At 42.0% G+C, this 24,976-nt stretch overlaps 1 protein-coding gene across 7 annotated transcripts in view; it reads left to right on the top strand.

Moving 5' to 3' along the window:
• Nucleotides 1-7,164: 7,164 nt before the first annotated feature.
• Nucleotides 7,165-24,976, top strand: part of SEMA6D (semaphorin 6D) — a 53,057-nt gene continuing 35,245 nt past the window's right edge. For 4 of the 7 annotated variants that reach the window (XM_061182167.1, XM_061182165.1, XM_061182162.1 and 1 more), the window contains exon 1: nt 10,033-10,079. The gene's annotated coding sequence lies outside the window, so the exon portion shown is untranslated. Of the gene's footprint in view, nt 7,338-8,412; nt 8,425-10,032; nt 10,080-24,976 lie in introns of those variants that run through there. The other 3 variants (XM_061182163.1, XM_061182168.1, XM_061182164.1) reach the window with 2 other exon arrangements.

The raw sequence follows: 24,976 nt of genomic DNA, 5'->3' as shown, positions 1-24,976 counted from the left end.
AATCACAGAATTCAGTATCTTGACAATTATGAAGAGCTGAGATCATGACTAATTAGACTTTAACATTAAATTAATTTATTTCCAGCAATTATTAGACTATCTTTTTCTCCTGAATCCCCACGTAGCTCGATAAAATAAGAGATAAGTATTTTCCTCTTATTTTAACATTAGGTTGATGACATAAAAATGAGAAACTGACCTATGGAAACTATCTTTAGAAAACATAATTTTGAGTAAACATATTTAATGGTATGCTTTGGTACTGAGCAGCTATTTTTCATTAGCAAATAATTGCATAAATGGAATTCGTAATTAAAATTTGTGATGAGAAGTGAATCTGTTTATTCTGTAATTATGACCCAGAAATTCAGAACATATTGGGATATGTTATGAGCACAATTCCCCAAGTTTTAAAATAGTAAAAGAACTCACAAAGCCTTTAAATAGGGACTCTTGGAGGAAAATTACACAGTCTGTGTGTGTGTGTGTGTGTGTGTGCGCGTGGATCCAGATGCAGTAATATTTGAAAAGTCAACTGTTGAATATACTATAACGAAATATTCTAACTTAACGGCTGTGTGATACTGTTAAAAATTTCTAAACAGTCCTTCTGGACCTTTCTGGATTTTCCAGAAAGGCTCTTAGCCAACAGTTTCTTCTTTTAGCTTTGTAATTGAAATACAAATTCAGACAATGGCAAACTCTGTGAGGCTCCTTTTTAAAGCTTTACTTGATAATATAAGTTTGAAGTGATTTTTCAGCAGCCATCACAATTCAAGCCTGTAGAAGACAGCCATGGAGGAGCCCATCCTGGCCCATAGTCAACTGAATCAGATAATGTTTAAATCTAACTGGGTTACTAGGGCCACCCTGGTACGAAAGTCTGTTATAAAAATGTAATAGGCCTTATTGTTTTTCCTTGCAGACTGTCAACAAGTGATATGTTCTAGGTTCAAAGGCCAGAGAGATCTGGGGACGAGGAGAACATGGGTGCAGACCACTCTGTGGAACCAACCTAAGGTTAGATAAGTTGTAGGTTTCTCCCAAGCCTCCTTCTAGGACACAAATAAAACCCCTGTAACTGGGGCTGGTGGAGCAAGCATTACCTCCTGTCACCTAGTTTGTGCCATTGCTGACTCAGTGACACCATATCCCAGACCCAGATTTAAACACTTGTTAGCCAGATGTATCTCCCATGTGCTACTGGGCCTTGCCACTTATCACAGTTTAATAGGGCATTGGGGATTTTAGACAACTCCTATAATTACAGCGGAACTCTAACAGTGTTTGCTATTGATTTTTATCCCAGAATGTCAGCTTCCTCCTGTCACCTGTACACATACTTTCCTGACTCCCTTTCATACTAGCAGTGTAATTTTTTAAATGACTCTAATATATTCAATATTAATAAAATGTCCATAATAGTAAGCATCCTATCTGAGAAAGCAAAAGGAAAGAAAAAATGTATCCTTTGTGTGCCTTTATTTGGAAAGACAGGAATTACCCAGAATCCTAGTCTTTTTTTTTTTTAAACCAATAGGTGGCCCTAGTGGTTTCTGGCAAAGAATTGGCTCTAACATATAGAAGTTCCTGTACTTAGAGCATTCAATAATAATAATAATAATAATATTCGGCCCTTATTATTATTATTATTATTATTATTATTTTGCCAAAGGTATGATCATATAGCCCTAACCATTAATTGAAATACTTGTAGCTTAACCAGTGAGGTTGATTTTAATATAAATTCACATGCTGCTAAACAGGTCTTTTATCTCTTTATTTACAAGCGATCCAAGGGAGTTACATGGGTAATAGAATGCATATAATGTATAGAGGTTTAAACCATGCTGTAAACCCTGCTGAAGAGTTCCTGACACTAGTTTATATGTGACAAGGTTTTTTAATGTTTTTGTTTCCTTTATTATGCAAGACATTTTTTTTTAAACTTATGCTTTTTCCATTTTTCAGAGCATTGTGTCCTAGAAAGAAAATTAGGCTTAAGAGCCAAACAGACCTGTATTAGACTCTAGACTCCATCATCTACAAGGTCTAAAAATCCTGACAAGATGGTTAACTTAAGCAAGGATGGGTTTCTTTGTTCCTAAATGATGCCTGTCTCCAAGAGCTGTGGTAAGAATTAAGTGATACTATTGTGGCTAGCCAAATATTGGCTAGCCACAGTTTCTTCTCCCTTTGTTGATTTGAATTTTAACATTGGCTCAAGCAAAAAAAATAATATTAGGCAAGGAGATCTATTTTTAAAAACAAAATAAAAAGTTATATATTTTTTAAAACAGATAAAATGTTCTAATTCTCTGCCCCTTTTGATTATTTTCATTTTCATTATCTTTCTCCTTGGACATTCTAACATTTAAAAGATATTATTCGGTCCCAATTCTTCAAGGTCAGAGGCTTGGTTACTGTAAATTTGTGGAGAGAAGGCTGTCAGGAACTTACACAGAGTCCCCGCTTCCTTACATCTGCCAGGATATAAGCTGACCTCCCTGTGTCCTAAGTATTCCTTCCCAAAGTATATATAAGTAAAATTAAGCAACTCACCCTTCATCCAAAAAGTTTATTGTGCTTCTGTTTGTTCAAAAGATCTTTGATAAAATGTTGATAGCATTCCTGCCTCTTGTCTGTTTTCAAAAGAGCTAGTATTATTAAAGGTTGTTTGCTGTTCATCTTTTTGATGGGGAAAAAAAAAAAAGCCTGATTCTTTTTATTTGGCTTGAGCACTCAGTGTCCTTCCACACAGTGGCACCTGAGGAGTCATTAGCAAAACTAGATAAGTAACTGATTTATTATTTCCGTACATGCACGGTGCATTCCCCTTACTCAGAGTGCACAGCAAAATTATTCATGTTAAGATCGAGCAATCACAATGACTACAAAAGCACGTTTTTACCATTCCAAACATAAGCATAGCTGTGGTGGTGTACTATCATAGTACATGATAATAGAAATGAATTATGTCAGTAAAATCTGAGGTTTAAGCTTTACCATGATAAATATGTTTCATTGAAGTGAAGTGTCTTGACAGAGTCACTTTCATATGCAGACTGCTGAAATAAGGAGACCAGCCGTGCCCATGCAGATGCCGAGATTTGGGTCTACATTATTAATGATTTATCATGTCATGGAGAGTTTTGAAAGCACTTTCTATAATGTGCGAACGCAAGGATTACTATATGTGCATTCCAAATTAATCACAGAAGCTGTAGCTACCTTTGAAATTTCAATACCGATATCTTTTTATTTTGAAACATGAAATTCTACATTCTAAACTGTATGATTCATTAAAATTCATATAAAATGTTATTTCATATCAACTGGATACTAAGTAGTGTATGTAGCTGAATTAATAGTCATATATACATAGATGAGGGAAAGAAGGAGATGGAATGGAACAAAAATGTTTTGCAAACCTATTGTGTACCATGTGCTTTCACCCGAAGTCTCACATTTAGTGTGAGGTTGGATTAAATTTGTAATCCAATTCTGCAGGATTCCAAGATTGCTCTGCCTACAGGGCACGTATAATAACATTGGCTAATATTTATTCAGTGCTTGCCATGTTCCAAGTAAGATGCTAAACACTTTACATGCATTATCACATTCAGTCTTCATAAAATCCATTTGAAGTATTGTTATGACTCCTGTTTCACAGATGAGAACACTGATGCACAGTGTAGTTAAATAAATTATCCCAAGAGAGGGGGGGAGTCTGGATTTGAATCCAGGTTGTCAAATGTTTCCAAAGCCTTCACTATTGACTACTGCTATTAACTGTGACCTCACTACTAACCACTATTACAACTAAGTAAGAGGTTAGGGTTCAGCTCCTATGCAGTTACTACCTGTGTGGCCTTAGGCAAGTACCTTAAACCCTCTAAGCTTCAGTTTCCTTTTCTACAAAATGAAGATAATAATAGTACTTAAATCAGAGAATTGTTGTAAGCAGTAATACTTATAAAATGCTTAAAAGACGTTGGCAGATAGTAAGCACTATTGCTTTGTTTAATAACTGTAATAGTTAAGGAGTGGTACTCTCCAATGATTGATAAAATTTTATTGACTGTTACACACAGATTTTCTATAATTTTCAGATACATTTTATTCTTAAAACTAGATTGGAAATGAAACATAGAAGTAAAAATTTGAACTTTTCCTAAAGTAAACAGAGAAACAAAAAATAGACTGTAAATAAAGTTACTACTTATCACTCCTGGGAGATATGCGATAACGGCAAAAGCATAACCACTAATTATGTAAAGCACTGACCACTTTTAAGTATTCTTTCTAGGTGTGAAAAGAGCCAAAATCTTCCTTATTTCCTTCCTTCCTTCTTCCTTTCTTCATTTATTCATTCTTCACTCATTCAGTGAACATCCTTACACGGATACTATGCTTGCCCTGGGGACACAAATGAATAAATCCCTACTCTGGAGGAGCATACAATCTAGAGATGACTATACTCCCTGATTCAGCACATAAAAGAGTGTGAGAAAGTTGTGGGTTTCCTTGCCAGATCTGTTTAACAAGTATTTATTGAGTGTCTATTAAATGCCAGGCACTGTGCTAGGCACTGGGGCTATCCAGGTAAATAAGACAAGATCCTAGCAGTTAAGAAGCACCCAGTAAGGAAGTCATCCTAAACAGTTATCTTCCCTTCCCTGTGATAAGTTACATAAGTGAACTTGGTAGGAGAGCACAGAAGAGAGGTGCTTAAACCCATCCTGGGGGCTAGTGGGATGAGGGAAATTCTGACACCTAAACGAAATTTTTATTAAAAGTCAAGAAAAGCAGAAATTAAAGTACATGCAGTAATGGAGGAAGAGTACCCCAGGAAGCAGAGACACAAGTGAAGACATGGAGACGTGAAACAGTGTGACCTAGTGGGGAACTGCACTTAGCAGGGCAATGCTAAGTGAGAGCCAAAAGCATACTGTAGGGAGGGGGGAAAGTCCAGCTGGAGAAGTAAACAGGGCTAAAAGGTTAAGTGTGTAAAATCAACTGAAAGGACCAAATGCTAGTTCTGGGAACCAGGAAAATGATGAATCTTTAAGAGTAATATCTTGCTCTGACCAAAAGATAAAGGGTACCATTCTTTTGATGTCAGTAGATAGTCCACTTCCCTACCTCTCTTTCCCTATTGGACCAAACGTGGGGATTGGCTCTGAGGTCTAGACTGAAAACATATCTAATCCTTGGCTCGAAATAACCTATCAGCATATTCTTCTGCAACCTAAAGGTTTTTTTATTCCTGAATTTAAGAACTCAGTCTCAGGTAAACTGTACTCTCTGGGGTGGCGCTCTGTAAAGCTGGCCATCGCAGAATTTCAGCAAAGAATTCAAGAATCTGGAGAACTGAACTTGTTTTTCTTCTCTGCTACTGCAGACAGAAGACAGTTCATAAGTTTTCTGCCTCCAGGTGGGTGGCGATAGGATTCCTCGTCATACCACTGGTCACCCTCTTGCATCTTCATTCAGTGCACAGAGCCCTTTGCCTGCAGCGGGGCTTGCTCCCTTGATGGAGAAAATACGGAATGACTGGATACCAGTAAAACAGGCACAGCTTTCTGGGTCAGAAGTTGGCTGGGAAAGGGCCCGGACTGCCAAGTAACTTGCAATGATGTCAGAGCCCAGCACAACCTGAAAACACCAGCCAGCCAGCCAACAAAAGCCTTAACAACAACAGAAAAATCACAAAGCTGTGTTGCCAAAGCTGTTCTTTCCGCCCCCTACCCCTTACTTCGAATGGGAGGAACAGCGGGAAGAGAGCTTGTATTTTAAAAGACTCCCCTTCTTCCTCCCTCCTTCTTCCTTTTGGTAACAAAATGTTAACTAGCGAGGAAACAGTTCTCCGGGTGAGTCCTGCAGCAGTTCCTTGGGGTGTCTTTTTTGAGTTCCTTTTCAAGGCTGTCAGTGGAAGTTTTAGAAATAACTCAGCACAGGGTATTTTTCCTAAATGTAAACATGTAACTGTGCTGAGGAGAAAGCAGGAACCATTGAGGAAAGGAAAATCCTTTCTCTGCCCCCTTCTCCTCTCATTCACGGTAATTAACCATACTCAAATGAAAATTAAAAGTTTGGCGGAAAAGCTCCTGTCTTTCTTTTTCTTTAAACGAGGGCATCATGGTTCATTCCAGCCATTTAGACCCCTCAGTGATTCATAAGTCAACTGGAAATTTTAATAAAACACAGCCTGTTCTTGGATATGATGTTTGGATTAAAATCCTCTTGTTTTTAAGTATGTGACTTTTTTCCTTTCCTTTGTGACAGTCAATTTGAAATGATGTCACTTCAAGGACATTTTCATTTCTCCCAGAACATATTACATGACACACTTGCCTGTAAAACCGGCTCATTAGCCTGCAAAATTATACTGTACTGAATGGCTTTCATTCAAAGTAGAAATGGGATTTTTAGTAGGCAATTTCTGTATTTTATAAAGATAAAACAATGTTTGATTGCTTCTTCCTAGCTGTTTTGCTTAGTGGTTGTAAAGAGAAATTGGGGCGGGGGACGACAAAGGTAATATGGGGGTGGACTTGTAAGGATGTGCTTAAAAAATAAATCTTAGATGAGGAAACTAAGGCCTAACTTTACGGAGCAACTGTGCCTGCAGCTCCTCTGGGCTGCAACGCCTCGTCCTCTAAATGTCTGGAGGAAAGCTCAAAAAAAGTGAGGGAGCGAAAAAAAGAAGGAAAGAGGTAGGAAAGCGAAAAGGCTGCTTCTCAGGCTGCAGCAGCCACCGCGAGCTGGATGACTGAGGCGCTGCGAGTTGCTGGAAGGAGCAGCTCTTCAGAGGTGGCGAGAGGGAGGGCGCGCAGCAGAGCGCCGGGGAGGAGGGACGCGGAGGCCACCGAGGGGTCAGCCGGGCCGCGGCGCCGGGCTGGGGGCCTCCAGGCGGCGCTGGCCGCGGCGCTCGGGAGAGGGCGAGCGCGCCGGGCCGCCCGCGCCTCCTGCCGTTCGCGCCCGGGGATGGGCCCCGCGCCGCGAGCTGCCGAGTGCGGGGAGGGAACGAGGCTCCGGCTCGCCTGATGGATTGACTTGGAGATGGATCGAATTACACCATTTGCCGTGCCTCGATTTGTTTGGCTCCCGCTCCGTCCCGCTGCTGCTGTCGTTGTCGCTGCCGCTGCTGCAAGGACTCGCCACAGCGGTGGCGAGTTTCAGGATTATATCGAAGAAGCCAAAACGTAGAGACACAGGGATATATCTTTTTTTTCCTAATTTTTTCTTTATTTTTTATTTTCTTTTCTCCCTGAGCGTGCAAGCTTTTTTTTTTTTTCCCCCTAAACCAGCCTCCCCCCCATCCCCCCCATGAGGTAAGACAGCCCTATAAAAATTTGCTAATGCTGTAGGCGCCTGGTGGGGATCGGACTCTGATCCTTAGAGGCTGAATTGCTTCTGGTGTATGTGTACGTGTGCGTATGCGTGTGTGTTGGCACTGGAGAGTTGATTTCTTTTCCAAGCTGTTCTCTCCGCCTGCCGTACCAGGGACGCGCAAAGGGCTGGAGAGGTTTGGCGGACGCGTCAAAACTCGCACTGCTGGAGGCTTGCGGGGAGGGGGCCCCTCAACACTGTGCACCCCCCTCGGGGAAAAAAAAAAGCGGAAGGAGGGAGCCAGCAAAAGTTTCTCGCCAGGCAGCGCCAGCTCCGCGATCCCCCGCACGTTATCAGGGGGAACCCGGCTGCTTCGGTGCCGGGCACCACGTCCCCAGCCCGCGCGACCGCCGAGCCAAGGCTGAAGGAGCCGGCTGCGGGCTCCGCCGCCGCCTTCCGCCCGCCCGCCCCGGAGCCGACTCTGGGACCGCCGGGCCAGGCTAGCCGTGGATGGGCGAGCACCCGCCCGCGCCAGGAGAAGGGGCGCAGCTCAGCCGCCGACGGACGAGCGGCTCACGGCGGACGCCGGCTACCTGTCAGTGCGCCCCCGGGTCGGACGGCCCACCGGTAGCGCCTGTTGGCTAGGGGCGGGGGCTCGGGGGACTCGGCCCTCCCCCAGCCCTCCAGGCTCCAGCACCGGCTTCTGCCCGGAGGGCGGCCACTTCCCAACCCTCCCTCTCCCCCTGCTGGCCAAGCGCGCCGCAGGCGGGCTCCGGGGCCCAGAGCTACCCACCTCCCACCCGGCGCCCCGTTTCTCCTCCCGGCCGCTCTCCCCCGCAACTTTCCGTGCTTTGTTCTCCGGCTGGAAATGATTTACGGAAACGTCTTGGACAGGGTCTCCGCCAGGCGGCAAGAGCCCAGCGCTGAGATGTGTTACGTTCTCATCTACCCATCAATTATGGATGGAAACAAATAAGGAAGAGTCAATTTTGCATGAGCCCCTTCTCCGGCGGCGAGAGGCATTCTGCAGCCGGGAGGGAGCCGCCGCTCGCGTCGGCAGCCGCTGGCAGGGGGATGGTGAGGCGGAAGGTAGGGAAACTTTTATCTCCCGTCTTGACAGCAATGATGTTTGTTCCTGGTCTGCAGAAATTGATACCAGCAGCCGCCTTGGGTAATTTGGAAGGGCTTAAAGCTTCCTCTGTCGTGTATAACTCTTGGATTGAAACTAAAGGTCATAAAGGACTTGAAGGTGTGGATGAGAACTGAGTTTGAAAATGTTTTGTTAAATCAGCTCTCGGGACCGCTGCTGTCAGGTGATTCTCTAAATCCCGATCTTGTAAAGAGCTCAATGTCATGGAGCTAGACAGGAGTGAAGTAGCGGTGTTATACGAACCCAGAGTAGTACTCCTGATTCTGAGGTGACCAGTCAGCAACCCAAGTTCCGGCATCCCCACTCCTCACCACGTTCAGCTGGGAGATTCACACAGAAGGAACAGTAGATCATTATTATAGATATACAGACTTTGCAAACAATAATCGGACCTTATGTCCATCACTATGGGCCACGGTTTTCCCTTAAAAATAACGGTAGTGTTTCCAGTTACTTGGGAGAAGAAACGTGTAGGGCAATTTTCCCAAGAACTTCTGGCTCCTAAGAATTTAAGTCTGCAGTAAAATGTTTAGTTGCTTTTTAAGGATTGTCCTTCCCTCTACTTGATATTTGGAGCAGTAAAGTGGATGCTTTTATTTCAAGGCTGAAGTCCTGGGGAAAGGTTTAATATTTTTTAATCTGGTTTGGTCTCCGTCCCTCAGAATTGGAGAAATAATTGTTTGGAGAAATTTTTCAAGGTTTCTTCCTTGTAGAATTGAGAAATCTTATCCCAGACAGCTCAAGGTGAGGATTTTACTATTCTTTTGGTGGTTTAACAATAGGTTTTGATGCTGGTTTATTCATGTTGTTTAAAAAAAATCCCCTCGCCCTCTTTGATATCTAAGTCAGGAAATTAAGTTGTGTGTCGTCACATTTAATGTAGTGGGTGACAGGCATATTCTGTCAGGCTGGCAAATATTACACAAACATTTACGCTGGCTTAGATGAAAAGAAATTGCCAAGTAAGCTCCGAGATTTGGGCCTATATTACCATGAACTTAAACATCTTGAGGTGAATAAACATAGCTGAGTTTTGTTTTTAAAGTTAGTATCCATGCTTTGATTTAGGTCCCTAGACTGTGCTCTCAGAAAGACAAATAAATAACCCTGAGATTTCCAAATGGTGTTGTTTAGCAAACCATTTTCTTCCAGTGGTACATTTGGTGAAATTAACAGCCAGTTACTATTTCTTATTGGATTCTAGTTGTTGCCTGTCCTTGTTTCTGTTAGGGATGCTACGTAGGTAACCTTTTTTGAGGAACATTTCTGTGATGCAGGACAGTGTGCCTGGAATATCGTGGCTTCTCCTTCACCAAACAGCTAGTTAACTTGAATTTGATTTAGATTTGTGGGCATTCTGCCCTCTTTCTCTTTATTTATTTATTTATTTATTTATTTATTTATTTATTTATTTAGGTGCCCTCTAATAGCACCATCTGGTCTTGTCTCCCCTCGTTTGGATGGATTTGAAAGATGGTTGTGACGCAAACCTATTAGTCCTTAGAGTGAGGGTAACTTCCTTAGAAATCCAGTGGACTTAAGTTCACTGGCTGCCTGCTAAACGGGAAGGATCTGTCCAGTAACTGTGCTCTGGGTAAGTAGGCCCCTGAATCCTGTGTGGTGGTTTCTATTGCATGAAAGGCACACAGACAAAGTAAGCAGGAATTGGAGCTTTGTTTCACAAAAATGCCCATAATTGTTAAGGACTTATTGAAACTGGAGAAGTTCTTCACTTCTTGCTGCTCCATCATAATAAGCCTTGGTAATTAGCTTAGTCATTGTTCTTGCATTTGAGTTTCACTAAGAGACAAAGAGTGAAAAATGCATCTGAAATAGGGTCGTTTTTCACCCTTCTGATGCATTTTATGCAGAGTTAAGAGCCTGGCTGAATGCCTAACCATTATTGGTGTAACCCGTAGGAGGTGGACTCCTTTCTTAGCATATTACAAGATAAAATATTACCTTTTATTTAAGTTAATAGACTTTAAACCTGCCCATTCTAGATTCATTTCTAGAGGAAGCAAGAAGTGCTTGAGGTATGCCAGCCAGTCAGTATTTATTGAGTCCCTGTCGTTTGCAAGGAGCTATGCTAGCCAATGTTCCAACATCAGGTGAGGCAGACATGTTTCTCTATGTTCAACTTAAGTAAGAAAGAAGAATCCAAAGAAACAGAGAATGGCAAAACTGGATCATTTGGCAAGAAATGTAAATCTGCATCTTTTTTTGAAGCATGTTATTTCATCCTAAAGATTTTAAGGCAAGATTATCCATACCACATATTTATAGGGGGCCAATCTTCCTGCCTTTAACACTAATAATGCAATGTACTATTCGTGTAATTCACGTGTTGAAACTGTCATTGGAGCAGGAGATCTCGCTTTCAATGGCTCATGTGAATGGAGACTTAGAGTTAAAATCTACCAAAGCCAGTGTCTTAGGTTGCAGCTTATTTTGTGAACAGCTGCCAACTTCCAGTTGTGGGGGGGAAAAGTGTGTTTTGATCTATTCCCATGACATGTAGAGAGAATGAAAATCATGTAACTATTTTAAGCATATCATAACCCTTTTCAGTGAAGGTGGCTATTGTTGGGCTAACTTTTCCTCCTCAGACCCTGACAAGTGTCAGTGCAGCTGATAAGTGAAGCTGCTTCCACTCTTCCCAGTAGGATAACTAGGAAACATTCTTACTTTGAAAAGCAACCGTTTATGTAACCAAGAGTGATCAAATCAGTGGTCCACTAGATACCGCACGAGGTATACTTTTCTCAAACTTTTCTTTTCTATTAAGCTTTTGTTAACTCACCCAGATTAGCATTTTAACAACCCTGAAGTGAACTTCTGCCATTCTCTCTACTTGGACACAGTATGTAGATCATCCATCATTCTGTCCTTGGCTACAACAGGCTGCTGGCTCTATCACCATTTGGAGCTACACAGAATCCATCCGACTGTGAACAACACAGCTGGCTACAGCAATTTTTTCTTCCACACCACTGGCAACATTGCCTGGCTGTGGTAACTAAAGTTAACACGCAGAACAGGAGGTTTCCATTGTTTGCCAACCTGTGCTGGGCCCCTCACCCACTTCTGGGGGCACACCTGCAGAAAGGCCCTGCTGGCTTGCAGTGGCATGTTCCACTTAAGAGCGGACTTGCCTCAACCTTACGTGACCCATAGGAAAGCCTCTTTAGACTTGATACGATTAAACCACCAGAATTACAGAATTAGAAGGAGTCATTCACACACCGCTCATCCTAGACCTTCAGAACTCAGTCTATTGAAAGGGGGAAGAAAAGAACGAAATAGCTTTTAGCCTGTGATCCCAAATGACTGAAAGCAGAAAAAGACCCTGTCTAGTTCTTTGGAGAGCTGAAAGTATCATTGCTTCATCTCTTTTCACAAAGAACGTGTGATGTACCTAAATCTGGGACCCATGAGTAACGGAACCCAATGCTTTCTATCACATTTTTTGGTTTGTTTTCTTCTTTTTACTCTATAAGATATCTGTTACAGTAGTCATTGCTTGTTAAAGCAAGAATGGCATGAATTAGGTGGACATGTTTATTAAGTTATGTTGCCAAGCTTTTAAAAAAAAAAAAAAAAGACTTTTATAATTAGAAGTACTGCTTTTGGAGTTTGATGTGGGAAGGGGAGACTGCCTCATATTTTGGTGGGAGATAGTCTTCTCACCTCTTTTCCTAATGTTTACTAATGAAGTCAGCCACAAAACAGCTGAGATGCTGTGATGCTCCTGCGGATGATGATGATGGAAGAGGAAGAAGAGAAAGCAGCAACCACAACAACTACACTTATTGTTAGTCTGCTTACTAATTTCTAGGCACACACTAAGATCTTTATCTTAATTAAGTCATGTAACAAACAACTGGGTTGGGGAGGCAGAGTCTGTTATTATCACTGCTTTATCGAAAGAAGAACTCAAGCTCCTGAGACGTCAGGTCACTTTCCTGAGGTCTTAGAGCAGGGAAGTGGTGGAGTCAGGATTTGAACTCAGGTCTCCCTGACATCTCAGCCCACCATGTCATCACTGCACTGAATTGTTTCCAGGAACATAGATCACCCTGCAATCTTCTGACTCCCTGATATTTCTGACCTTGTTTTTTCAATAAAAGAGTCATACTTTGAGGGAAATCTTTGTATTGAATGAAATGATATGTACAGAATCGGTATGCTCTTAAGTTTTAACATTTCTCTAAACTAGATCTTATTGGCGTACTCTTCTTTCATTTTTATTCCTGTTGGCCAGATAATTAATGACACGCTCTTCTTTTCAAGTGTCCTAGAACAGCATCTTTTCCCACCATTTGTCTCCGTGTTAGGCTTTCCTGTCCAAGATTGCATGGCATAGGACAAATGGCAGTATTCATCACTCGCCACCAAAAAAGTGCTTCTGCGTCAGGGTGCGATGGACATTCATCTCCCTGATCTTGGCAGGTGAAGATCGGTTATGTATCTCTGTCCCATTTCCCAGGAGTATTTATGGGCCCCATCAGCAAAGACAGTGAGGGCTGCAGCTGTTCAAGCATTAGTGGCACGAGGATGGAAATTGTCTTACTGAAGTTTGACTATGCATTTATACTGCAATATACGTTTTTCTTACTTATGGTTGAGAGAGAATCCTTTCACCTCTGTGAATAATCAGATACGTTGTTGAGAAATTGTCACCCATGCATCCGCATTTTTTGTTGTTCTTTTTTTTTTTTTTTTTTGGCTGTGTTGGGTCTTCGTTTCTGTGCGAGGGCTTTCTCTGGTTGCGGCAAGCGGGGGCCACTCTTCATCGCGGTGCGCGGACCTCTCACTGTGCGGCCTCTCCCGTTGCAGAGCACAGGCTCCAGATGCGCGGGCTCAGTAGTTGTGGCTGACGGGCCCAGTTGCTCCGCGGCATGTGGGATCTTCCCAGACCAGGGCTCGAACCCGTGTCCCCTGCATTGGCAGGCAGATTCTCAACCACTGCGCCACCAGGGAAGCCCTGTTGTTCTTTTTTACTCAGGATTCCTATGGGAGGGAAAAAAAACAAATACACATTACCACTACATATAATGCTGAAATTTAAGGTTTTCAACATACATTTTTGGAAAAGAAATATGGGTTTTAAAAAGTCCAATATGTTGGTACATGTATAATAAGGCCTCAGGAAGATCTGCAATTACTTATCCTATTATTGGAGTCTGTATTTAAAAATAAAGTCAGGAGTTTCTACTCAGCTGAGGAACTGGCACATATGAACGAGAGCAGATGAAGCTCTTTGAGAAAATAACACTTCCATTCCCAGGAGCCGGCTGTCAGCAGACCAGGGACTCAGACTCCCCCAGCGCCTACGTTGGCCTAGGCCTCTCTTGTCATTAGAAGGGTCTCTGGAAACTTTTTGGTCTGCAGAGTTGTCTACGTTTATCCGTAAGTCCCCAAACCTCCTGTGGGTAATTGGTGGATCAAGTAAATATATTTTTAAAAGCTGTAGAAGAAGAAGGAAGACAGGCAGCAAAAGGGGGGATACAGAATGTTGCAGTTGCTTCTGTTATTGTCCTTGCTGGGGTAACCATTTGTTCATTCAGCTAACTTCTACCAAGTGTTGGCTCTGTGCAAGGAGGTGCCAGGGTGGGGAAACGGTTCAAAGAGGAACTGACATGGATCCAGAGCTCAAGGCTCTTACTAAGTGGTGTAGAAAAAACGAGGTACCCACATAGCCAAAATAAAATGGCGAGTGTCTTAAGTGCCAGAAAACACACACGGACCTATGGTAATTGAGAGGAGTGAGAAGTTATTTCTGGCTAGGGTGGTCAGGGAAGGCTTTGTGGAGCCGCTGATATTCGAGCTGGTCCTTGACCTAGGTAGGATTTGGACAGGTGGACAGCAAGGGGCAGTAGGGGAGGTGGTGAGAGGGAGGGCATTCCAAGCATAGAGAACAGCTTAGGCAAAGGCCCTGGGATGCGGGTAGGGGTCTAGGTCACTTGTCCACGTTTGGGTCCTGACCTAGACTCGCGTTTCAGGTGTGAAGAAGCAGTTTGCCGTGCAATCTACAAATATTTATTGAGTGTCTCTGGTCTACTGTACTTAGCCGATCAGCAGATGGCCCTGCGGCTTAAGCCATCAGAATGAATGGGATCAATCTTGTAATGATTCAGGAGTTTGCTCCGTGATCAGAGCTAAAACCCCACATCAACTGCCAACTGGTTCAGTGTTACACGGGAATATTGCAAGGGATCGTGTGATTTGCCTCGAATTACCCAGCAAGCTGGCTCCCCCCACAGAGGGATTTAGCAGAATCAAGCTAGAAGGTTGCTGCTTCATGGGCTTCATTTTTTGCTTTAACTTGAAGAGACTCTAGACAGAGACTCTATAACAAAGAATAAGCTGCATACATAGATGTGGGTTTGGGGAGGATGTGGAGATAGGAGGTGGAAGAGAGAGTAGAAACTTGTGGAAACCGTGCGAGAGGCATGAGTTGGACTCTAGGTGCTCGGTAGAGGAGCCCGCAGGCCCCATGAGGTTAGACTGCCTGTTCACGGCTGTAACTTAGAAGAGTGCGTGACACATAGTAAACGTGGTGCAGATATTTTAGTAAACATGTTAATTGAGTTTAACTTTTCATTCGATTGTAGTTATAACCTATCATGCCTGGTAAAGTTCGCAAGCAATGGGGTTAGAGCTATGGCAGCCTTTTCCTAATAGAACGAGCGAAAAAGTGGCAGTAAGCAACTTGGAGTTACTAATACTTCCTTTTAGAAAACCCCATCCTTGAGAGGCCCTGGGGATCCAGCATCCCTTTTTGGGTCTGAGCTTTCAGGATAAATTCACCCCCCATCAATGCCTCTCCACGACCCTACCTTCCCAACTCCCACACCTTCACCTTTCTCCCCTACCCCCCGTGCCCAGCCATGCTCCAAGCAAGGCTGTTTGGGTATGAGGGTTTCCAAGCCATCATTAACCCCTTGAGTTAACGTAAATTGTAATCAATCCACGATTAAATTTAATACTGGAGGTGGAGGTGATAAGCTTTCTGGGAGGAAAGACCTGAAGTTCTCTGTAGTATAAGCACGTGAATACATAACAAAGGAAAAATAAAATGAAAACAATTACATTGGGGAATGGTTAAGCCAATTGCTTTGCCAAGAATTGCTCCAGTGGTTCAATTTTCCCTGGTATGTTTAAGTCTTTTACAAGTTAATGGTTACATGACAGACAGTCTGAGAGAAGACTCTTAAGTCTGAGGAAACACTGCCAATGAAAGATCAATGAGAAATTATAAAATAGGTCAATGGGGGAAAAGGGTTAAGCATATACAAATTCAATATTAGGGACTTTTCAGGAATATTCCAGTGACGTAAAGCAGAGAACCTGCTGGATCTAGGAATTAGTCTGGCTCCTACCCAGTTACTTTCTGAAGTGACGGGCGTGCTGCCTCCCTGCATAGGGCACAGTTGCTTTCCAGACAAAACCTAAAATAAACTGGCCTGGCTCAGCTCGACTAATAATAACAGCTAGCCCTCACCGTGTGCTTACCAGGTGCCGTGGCACTGTGCCTAGTACTTTAAATATGTTACCTAATTTAATCCTCATGCTACCCTTGAGAGTGTGGGACTGATAGCTCCCTCAGAGTTAGCATTTATTAAGGGCTGACCATGTGCCCTTATACTCTTTTAAGTGGATATATTAAATCATCTGATCAGAATTCTTTGAGGTGGGTACTATTATTAATAATATCCTCATTTTACACAGGGGAAAAACTAAGGGATGGGAGATTAAGTAATTTTCCCAGGGTCAAACAGCTAATGAGTGGTGGAACCAGGGGACTTGGGTCCATGGGAAGCAACTTAGTAGGGTGGTTAAGGACATGAACTCGAGCCAGCCTGTTGGGGCGTGCGTCCTGGCTGTGTGATCGATTGGCTGTGTGATCTTGAGCAAATTACTTAACCTCTCTGAGCCTCGGTTTCATGACATAAAAGGTGGATGATGATGGTAGTACCCACCTGGTAGGTGTTGTGAGACATAAATGGATTAAGATTTGAACAGCACTTAGAATGGTGCTTGGCTAGCAGTGAGTGCTGTATTTATCTCAGTGTCTGTTAAGTAAAAGTAAATGCAGTCTGGCTCCAAGGCCCGTGCTTTTAGCCCTTATACTATGCAGTCTTTTCACATGTGATTTTATCGTATCTCCTTGACTGATATATAGACCTTGAAGCCAGTTTTACAACCAGCTCTTCTCTACCACCACCCACCACACTTGCCACAGATTCAGCCAGACTGGAAAGGGGAATTTGGCAGGAGAGCTCCAGGGGCCTAGAGAGTCACCTCAGACCTTGACGCCTAGCTGCCTAGCCCTGACCCAGATATCAGCCATTTCAGATTCATGATGTCAGAAATCTGGCTTCCTCTGTTGGTTGGGCTGAATGACAATGTGTTCTATGCTGGTTGCTCCCTAGTCTGATTAAAACCTGAATAACACCATGGAAGTTCAGGCCCTCTCCTAACAATTCCTGTCATCACCCACATCTTTGATCTCTACCAGTGGTCCTCAAACTTTAAAATTTATCAGACTCACATAGGGCTAAAATGCAGATTCCCAGGGCCCCAGCACCAATGGGTCTGTGTTGCTGGGTCTGGAATGGGGCCCCGGAGTCAGCATTTTCAACAAACTCCTCAAGTGACTCATATGCTATGGTCTCTTGACCACAATTTGAGAAACAATGCTCTGGTGTAGCCAGAGTTTCTCAAACATCAGTGCACCTGCAAATTGCCCGGCATCTTGCTAAAATTCAGATTCCCATCAAAGCCAGGTGCTAGACTTCAAGGCTAGTGTTGGCAGGCCACTAGGTAGTAGATCTCAAATCTCTTGCCTACAGCACAGGGTGAGTGGTTATGAGCCAAAGGCATCCTGGCCAGCTCATGAAAGAGTAAGAAAGTAATAAAATCTGCTCAAAGCTGCCATTTTTTTTTTCTAGTTTGCAAAAGATCTTCACGGTGAGCAGAAATTAAGAAAGAAAAAGGACACTCACTTATTTCTGCTGACTGGTCTATATCATTTCATAAATGGAGTCCTGGGCCAGTATTCATAGCAACAGTTTTTGATTTAATGATAAACTGAGATAAGGGTAATCAAACTTCATGCTTCAGGGCATCAGGTTGTTGCCTGCTGCGGTCAGGATGGAATCTTTTCCCTTGTGCTTTGCACAACTGACTAGATGCATTACAGAGAGGCCTCGGGCTACGCTTGCAGAAGCTGGGGCAGGAGGCCCTGGCAAAAAACGCCGCTGGATGAGATCACATGGGAAATGGTCTTGTGTGGGATGAACAACCCCATCATCTGGCCTTATCATTTTTGTTTTATGTTAAGATTCTACAAACCCTGGGTGTATATTTCTATAAACCACATGATGAAATTGGCAGCCTACTGTATCTGGAATCAGATGACCTAGACTCCAACTTTGGCCAATAGTGGGCTCTCTGAGTGACCTAAGGAAAGCACTATCTCCTCGGAGGCGCTGTCTCCTCATCTGTGGACTCACAATTATAACGAGCATCAAATAAGATGTTGTTGATAAAAGGGCTTCGTAAAAACCAGATAAGTGCCGCTCAAATGTAAGGGATTATTATGATACAATGAATTATACTTTATGGAATCACCATTTATTACAATCACAATATATAAATCTCCTCTCTATATAATGATATCATGCATAATGACAGTGAACATTTATTGAGTTCTTCATCTCTGCCAAGCACTAAAGAGTTTTATTTGCATTCTCTTATTTAATCCTCATGTCAGCCCTTTGGGGCACATCCTTTTTTTATTCCCATTTTATAGATGAGGGCACAGATACTCAAGGAGCATAAGTGAGTTTCCTTTTGCTGTTGTAACAAATTACTACAAACTTAGATGTCTAAACAACACAGATTTATTACCTGACAATTCCGGAGGGCACAGATACTCAAGGAGCATAAGTGAGTTTCCTTTTGCTATTGTAACAAATTACTACAAACTTAGATGTCTAAACAACACAGATTTATTACCTGACAATTCCGGAGGTTTGAAGTCCCAAATGTGTTTCACTAGGCTAAAGTCAAGGTGTCAGCAAGGCTGTATTCCCTCTGGAGGCTCAACGGGAGAATTCATTTCCTTCCCTCTTCCAGATTCTAGAGGCCACCTGCATTTCTTTGCTTGTGGCCCCTTTCTCCAAATTCCAAGCCAGCCATCATATAACTCCGTCTTCTGCTTCCATAGACACATCTCCTTCTTGGATTCTTCTGCCTTCCTCTTCCATCTTTTAAGGACCCTTGTGATTACATGGAGTCCACCCAGGTAATCCAGGAAAATCCCCCTATTTTAAGATCTCTTATTTAATCACATACGTAGAGTCCCTCTTTCTGTATATAATAGCATATTCACAGGTTCTAGGGATAGGGCGTGGACATCTTTGGGGATGGATGGGGACATTATTCTGTCTACCACAGTTAAGTACCTGCTAGGAGCACACAATGGCAGCATCAGAATTCATGGCCAAGCCTGTCTGACTTCAAAGCCCATGAGCTCAACCACTCACTATAAAATCTCCTCAATTCAGTCAGTGAAAGAAAAAATAAAATCACAGAACATAAGTAGTGAGGAGGGTCATGTTACTTTTAGAATAATCAGTTGGGGGCTTTTAAATATCATTTTAGCAGTAACAACACAGAAATCAACCTTACTGATCTCCATGTCCAACTCTGTACTAAGCATTCTATATATATAGTCATTCACTTTTTTCTTGTGAGGTTGAATATTATTTACCTGGTAACTGAATTGACAGGTTCCCTGAATCCAGTTGTCTTTCATGGGGTGACTAAATAAAGAGCATTTGGGGGACCAGGGGACCATTTTGGAGGACTATACAAAGGTGTTTTAATGGAGCTACTGGTCCAGCAAAGGATGATTGACAAAAGGTGATGGATATAAGCAGACCATCCTTTGCTGTCTCTGGCAGTGTCTCTTGGCCAATTGGATGTGGTTCCTCAGGTAGCACTTACCCCAGCCCATCCACTGATAGCCAAGACCATCTCCAACTTATGAGGCTTGATGTCCTCAGAGGTCAGTCAGAAAATCGGGAGCCTGTGTTTTGCTAAGAATTGTAGAAAGTTATCAGAGATCTCTTTCCCACTCTCTTACTTTTCTTCTCTCTCTCTTTCTTCTCTTTGCCACACACTTTGCTGATTTCTGAGGCTTAATGTAGTTTTAAAGTTCAAAATGTGCACCCATCACTGAAAAGGTGTGAGAGGACAGAGCTGGAGTCTGGAAATCTGGCCTGGCTCCTCTGTTAGCCCACCAGATAGCTCTGGACAAGGCCCTGGCCTTGCTGGCCCTAGTGCTCTCATTAGAACAAAGTGAGGTCGGGATGGGCATCAGAGACAGTCTAAATGATTTCCAAGTTTCTTTCTAGTAGTAGGATTCCTTAATGTTATATTTATCTTCATATTTTAATTGCCTCATAGTAGCAAATCTAATAGTGATTTAAAAAAATATGAATCCACTTCATGAATGTGCATATAGCTATCTGTACAAAGAGATAGACACACACGTAGTCCAACGTCTCAAATTTATTATTGCCATTTACATTTTACAACACTTTGCCCTTTTCTTTCAAGATCACTTAAACTTCATTGCTGCTAATATAGTTTTTAGACTCAATTTTCAGAAATACATAGATAATATTTTCAGTTAGCAGTAATTGCACCTCAGTCAGCTCTCAGGGGTTGATACGCTACCATTGCACAATTTCCCTGTAATTTTCAGTTACTTCCCTGAAGAGCCACTTCCCCATGGAATGTGTAGGACAGACAGGGCAAATGAGTTTCAAAGTAGAGAGCCAAACCTGATTGGTAGTAGCTGTTGCATCTTGTGTTGCAGAAACTTATGGGGCTACACCTGAGGTCAAGGAGAAAAAGGATGCCTTGACTGATTTGCAAAGTCTTCTGTGAAAAAGGGAGAGGGCATGGTAGCCTCTATACAACAAATTCGCCGTCTTTGATTCAGTATTTTCTTTGGAGACACATATCCCTCTTAAAGCACTCACACTCATTAATGATCTCTATACAGATTGATGAGTAATTTAATGCAGATGTCATCTGGCACAGTGTCTCAGAACCGAGCTTGAAAATAAGTAACTCCTAATGGATAAGGAAACTTGGTAATGATTACTTTTGCCAGTTCTTACCATTTGCTTTATTTTGTTGCTATTCCCTCAATTATGAGGGAATATTTTTAACATTTTTAACTATTTTATCAGAGACTCAAAAATGTGATGAATGATTGTGCTACTACAGATAACACCTTCACCGTAGATGTATAAATGTGGACATACATAAAAATAGAACACCACCACACATACACACAAACACATACAGAGGTTTTAAATAACTTTTCAAAGTCAGACAGACATAGGTTGGAATCCTGCCCCCTATCTGCTAACTAGATGTGAGAAATTGGGCATATCACTAGCTTCTCCAAGTCTTAGTTTACTTTTCTGTTAAATGGAGAAAATGTCCCTTAAGAGATGGGAAATAAATTAAAGCGAATGCATGGAAATTGGCCAGCTAGGTCCTAGAACACAATAGGTGCTCAGTCATGTTGGTTTTGGCTACAAATAACAGAAAACCCAACTCAAAATTGCTGAACAATGAGGAAATATAACATTAAGTCAATAATAATAAGTCCTAAGATGGGGTGGCTCCAGGGTTGATTAATTCTTTGGCTTAACAATATCATCAAAGACTCAGGTGCTGTCTATATTCTCTGCGATTCTCATCCTGTCAACCTCCCCTTGGCTAGCTCTTTTCATGTTCCCAGTAAAACTGGCACATTCCAGGCGAGAATCCAGCAGATCAAGAGACCAAGAGTCCCTAAGAAACCTTTCCTAGTACAGACTCTCCCACTGATAGAATCATGACACCTGCTCACACCTGTAACCTAAAGCAGCCTTGGGCAGGAGAATGGGACCACCACAATCGACTTACATGGAGGAGACTGGCTTACCAATGGATGCATGAACAAAATCAGACTGGCTTACCAGTGGATACATGAGCAAAATACAAACTATTTGTATTTATACATTGTTATATATGCATATTATGTACACACAGTGTACATGACATAAACGTATTCATGAGTGCTTTCAAGCTATAAAACTTTAGTGTTTGGCCAGAAATATTTTTCTGCCATTATTTGAAAATTTTATGTCCCTAGAACAGCATTTTCATTTAATTAGGCAGTTAAAAAATATAAAAGATATGACATTGGAGGACAGTGCTACAAACAAGTGGACAGAATATATCAAATGAATTTGCTCCCATATTTTTTTCTTTTTCCCCCCCTGTGACTTGTTTTAAATGAGAAGTAAGATACCCCTGCCAGATTAACACTTTGAAACATCATAATAAATACAAGCCATAATTATGAAGCCACTTTTGTCTCTTGAGAGGTAGAGACAGAAACACTAACTCTCTTCTCTTCAACTCTGAGATAAATGTGAATTTATAATCCTGAAAGTTACCCACATTTTTTGTCTTTCTTGTCCCTTAATGAAATATACTGCAGACTACCTGAGTGGAAATCTTAGCCTGGCTAAGTCTTCCTTCACTCTGTACTGTTCAGCCTCTTTTCCTGATACAGTAATGCAGTAAATCAGATCCTAAGGCCCCCTAAAATCTGGATAAGGAGGTTCCTCCTTTACCTGTCTTTGTACGACTTTGCAGTAAGCTATAAAATTAACCACCTAGATTTTCAGTATCAGAAATTTCTGCTTTCAGTGTTTTATGGCTGCATTTTTGTTCACCAAAGGGAAACTTCACTCAGTCCTTATCAGATAAAAGTCTCATTCCTTAAAGGAAGCAGTAGCCCTTGCTCTGCTGTTCTGTGTATACCCAACCTTCCGAAGAACTATTAGTCTCCAGGAGTCCAAATGGTCCTAAGGTCAAATTCTGATTCTGATTCTGCCATTCAACCTCTTGGAGCCTTGTTTTCCTCACTGGAAAATCAGGAAAATATATCTACTTCATAGAGATGTTATGGTGAGGTCTCTCTTCAGGAGGAAATATATGCAAAGCATTCAGCATGGTATCTGACATAATAAAAAACTCAGTAAATTATAGTTTTGTTATTACTACTGTTTTCCAATCAAGGATGCTTGGCAATGTGAAATACTCATATCTGAAGTATTTTGTAGATTTTGCACATGGATAGGTTCCATAAAATATATCTGGATGGCTACTTCTAAACACACAAAGAGACAGAAAAAAAAACAAAATGCAAGACCAATTCTGCTAAGAAGGGGCATTTCTTGAGCACATAAAAGCACGGTAATGCTACCACATGTACACCTTGCTGCTCACATTTTGGACATGGTTCTGGCAACTTATTTATTTTGGGGCTAGGAAATTTTATTATGTTGTGAAGTATTTTCAGATTATGAATTGCATCACTTAAATAATGGACCAAGTTACTCACAGTGACTTACTGTATCAACTCAACCTGACCCTGGGTCTGAGTTGTAATTTTCTAGGCTCATTCCCTCACTCATTCATACACACATTCATTCACTTATCCACACAATAGATAATTTTTGAACATATCCAGTGTTCAAAGAGCTTTTCTTCCCCTTGGCCTTCAAAGAGTCAAAGTTTAGTAAATAATGAAATAACTGCATCCAGGATCAGTTTCATGGGTGTGTTACCTGTGCGGTCACACTGGGCCCAATGCCTAGAATGTGCTGCTTTAGCCATCTTGAAATTCTTAATAATTTTTGAATAAGGAGCCCCACATTTTCATTTTGCACTGGCCCCTGTGAATCAGGTAGCCTGGCCTGATTGCTCCTTTTCACCAATGCTGTTTATTCTGTCGGATCTGAGTTGACAGGGTCTGAGTTCCCACTGCCTCGCACTCTCAGGCAAGCTGCCTAATTTCCCTGGGCCTTGGTTCTCTCAGTTGTAAACTGAGGCAGAATAGACATGGTCTCCAGGGTCACTGCTGGTAATCTGCACACTTCAGGAGAGTAAGACACGAGTGTCAAATGATGTCCGCCCTGGGTTTGGATTGTAACGGGGGTGACCACACTCTCAAAATTCAAAATTAGGATATGGGGATTATGGGACCAAAAGAAAAGAAAGTTGCAGTCAGGACTCTTTTTGAGAAGTTGAGCTGTGTAGCTGAAACTTTTGACCTCTAGACTAGGCCTACATGCTGTTTAGTGATTTTACAACATAAAATCGAATTGACTGAACACTGGCATTATTCTGCTCATTTCATTTGGATTGTCCTTTCCTCTCTATAGATTTTATGCTAATATCCCAGAGGAGATGTAACTCACTCCAGTATTTTTGCCACACTTAGAAAAAAATCTATATCCAAGACTTTAAAGCTCTCATATACAAATATTGGCATCCTTAAGAGTTCTCTAATTTACAGTCCTCATTTTGTATGTTACAAGGTGATAATCAAACTATTTAAGCAGCCCACTAACGTGGGCAACTGGCCAATTAAAACAGACCCCACAGTGTGGTGCCAGGGGGAATGCTGGCTCTGGGCATATACTGAGTGGGCTTAAACTTCAGTTTTAACTTGTAGAGAAGACACCACTGTACTCATGGTGGTCCAAATATCTAGTTCTCTGGAGACCCAGTCACTCCAAGGTACCACCAATGAATCTGCAGTCACCCTGTGTGAGAACCGAGATCTTTTCTGATTCAGTCATTATGACACTTCAGAGCAGTGTTGCAAATTCTGTATTAAAACTTGTAGCTGTTTAATGACAAGCACAGACTTCAGGTATACTCATGCTTTTTATCAAGTTGAGGTCACCAGCAAACTGAAATAAATAAAGACATATCAAAGAAAAACAACTTTAAGTTAATTGAGATGTAGCAGTCATCATTTTTAGATAGACCTTCAGTTCTGCCTTGAGCTGCCTTCCACTTGAGCAAATTTTAGATCACAAGACAATTTGATGGTCAAAGTGTCTCTAATCACCCACCTAAACATTTGCATCATTAAGTGGACCTTTTTCCACTTCGCACGCATGTTGTTGGCCTGTTTGAGCAGAGATGGGAAGCTGTTCTGTAATGTTAAAAGCCCACAAACAACTCCAGTGTGAGTCACAGTACCAGGAGCCAATTAAAATCAAAGCCTTGGTGCTACAGATTTCATTGCTTAAATATTAAGCAATTTTTACTTTGACATTGATCAAGAGGTGTTAATGTAGATTCTTTTAAACAACTCAGTTTAGGGGGTGTGTGTGAGAGAGTGAGAATGGTAATTTTTTCTACTTTCAAGAGCTGGAAGTATCATGTCTTTGGGCCTCCTAAAAGTTACTCAGTTTAGGGGTTGTTCATTTATTCACTTATTTTCATTTAATTTAACCTCATTTAATTCTAGTTTATCTTGGTAGAGAACATCTTGATTTCTGCCTGTTTTATTGTGTGCAATAAGATGATTAGCTTAGGAGCCTTGGA

This window comes from Eubalaena glacialis, chromosome 2 (genome assembly GCF_028564815.1).
Source record: "Eubalaena glacialis isolate mEubGla1 chromosome 2, mEubGla1.1.hap2.+ XY, whole genome shotgun sequence".
NCBI lineage: Eukaryota > Metazoa > Chordata > Mammalia > Artiodactyla > Balaenidae > Eubalaena > Eubalaena glacialis.
Note: the sequence above shows the minus strand (reverse complement) of the source record. Positions and strands in the feature narration are given on the sequence as shown.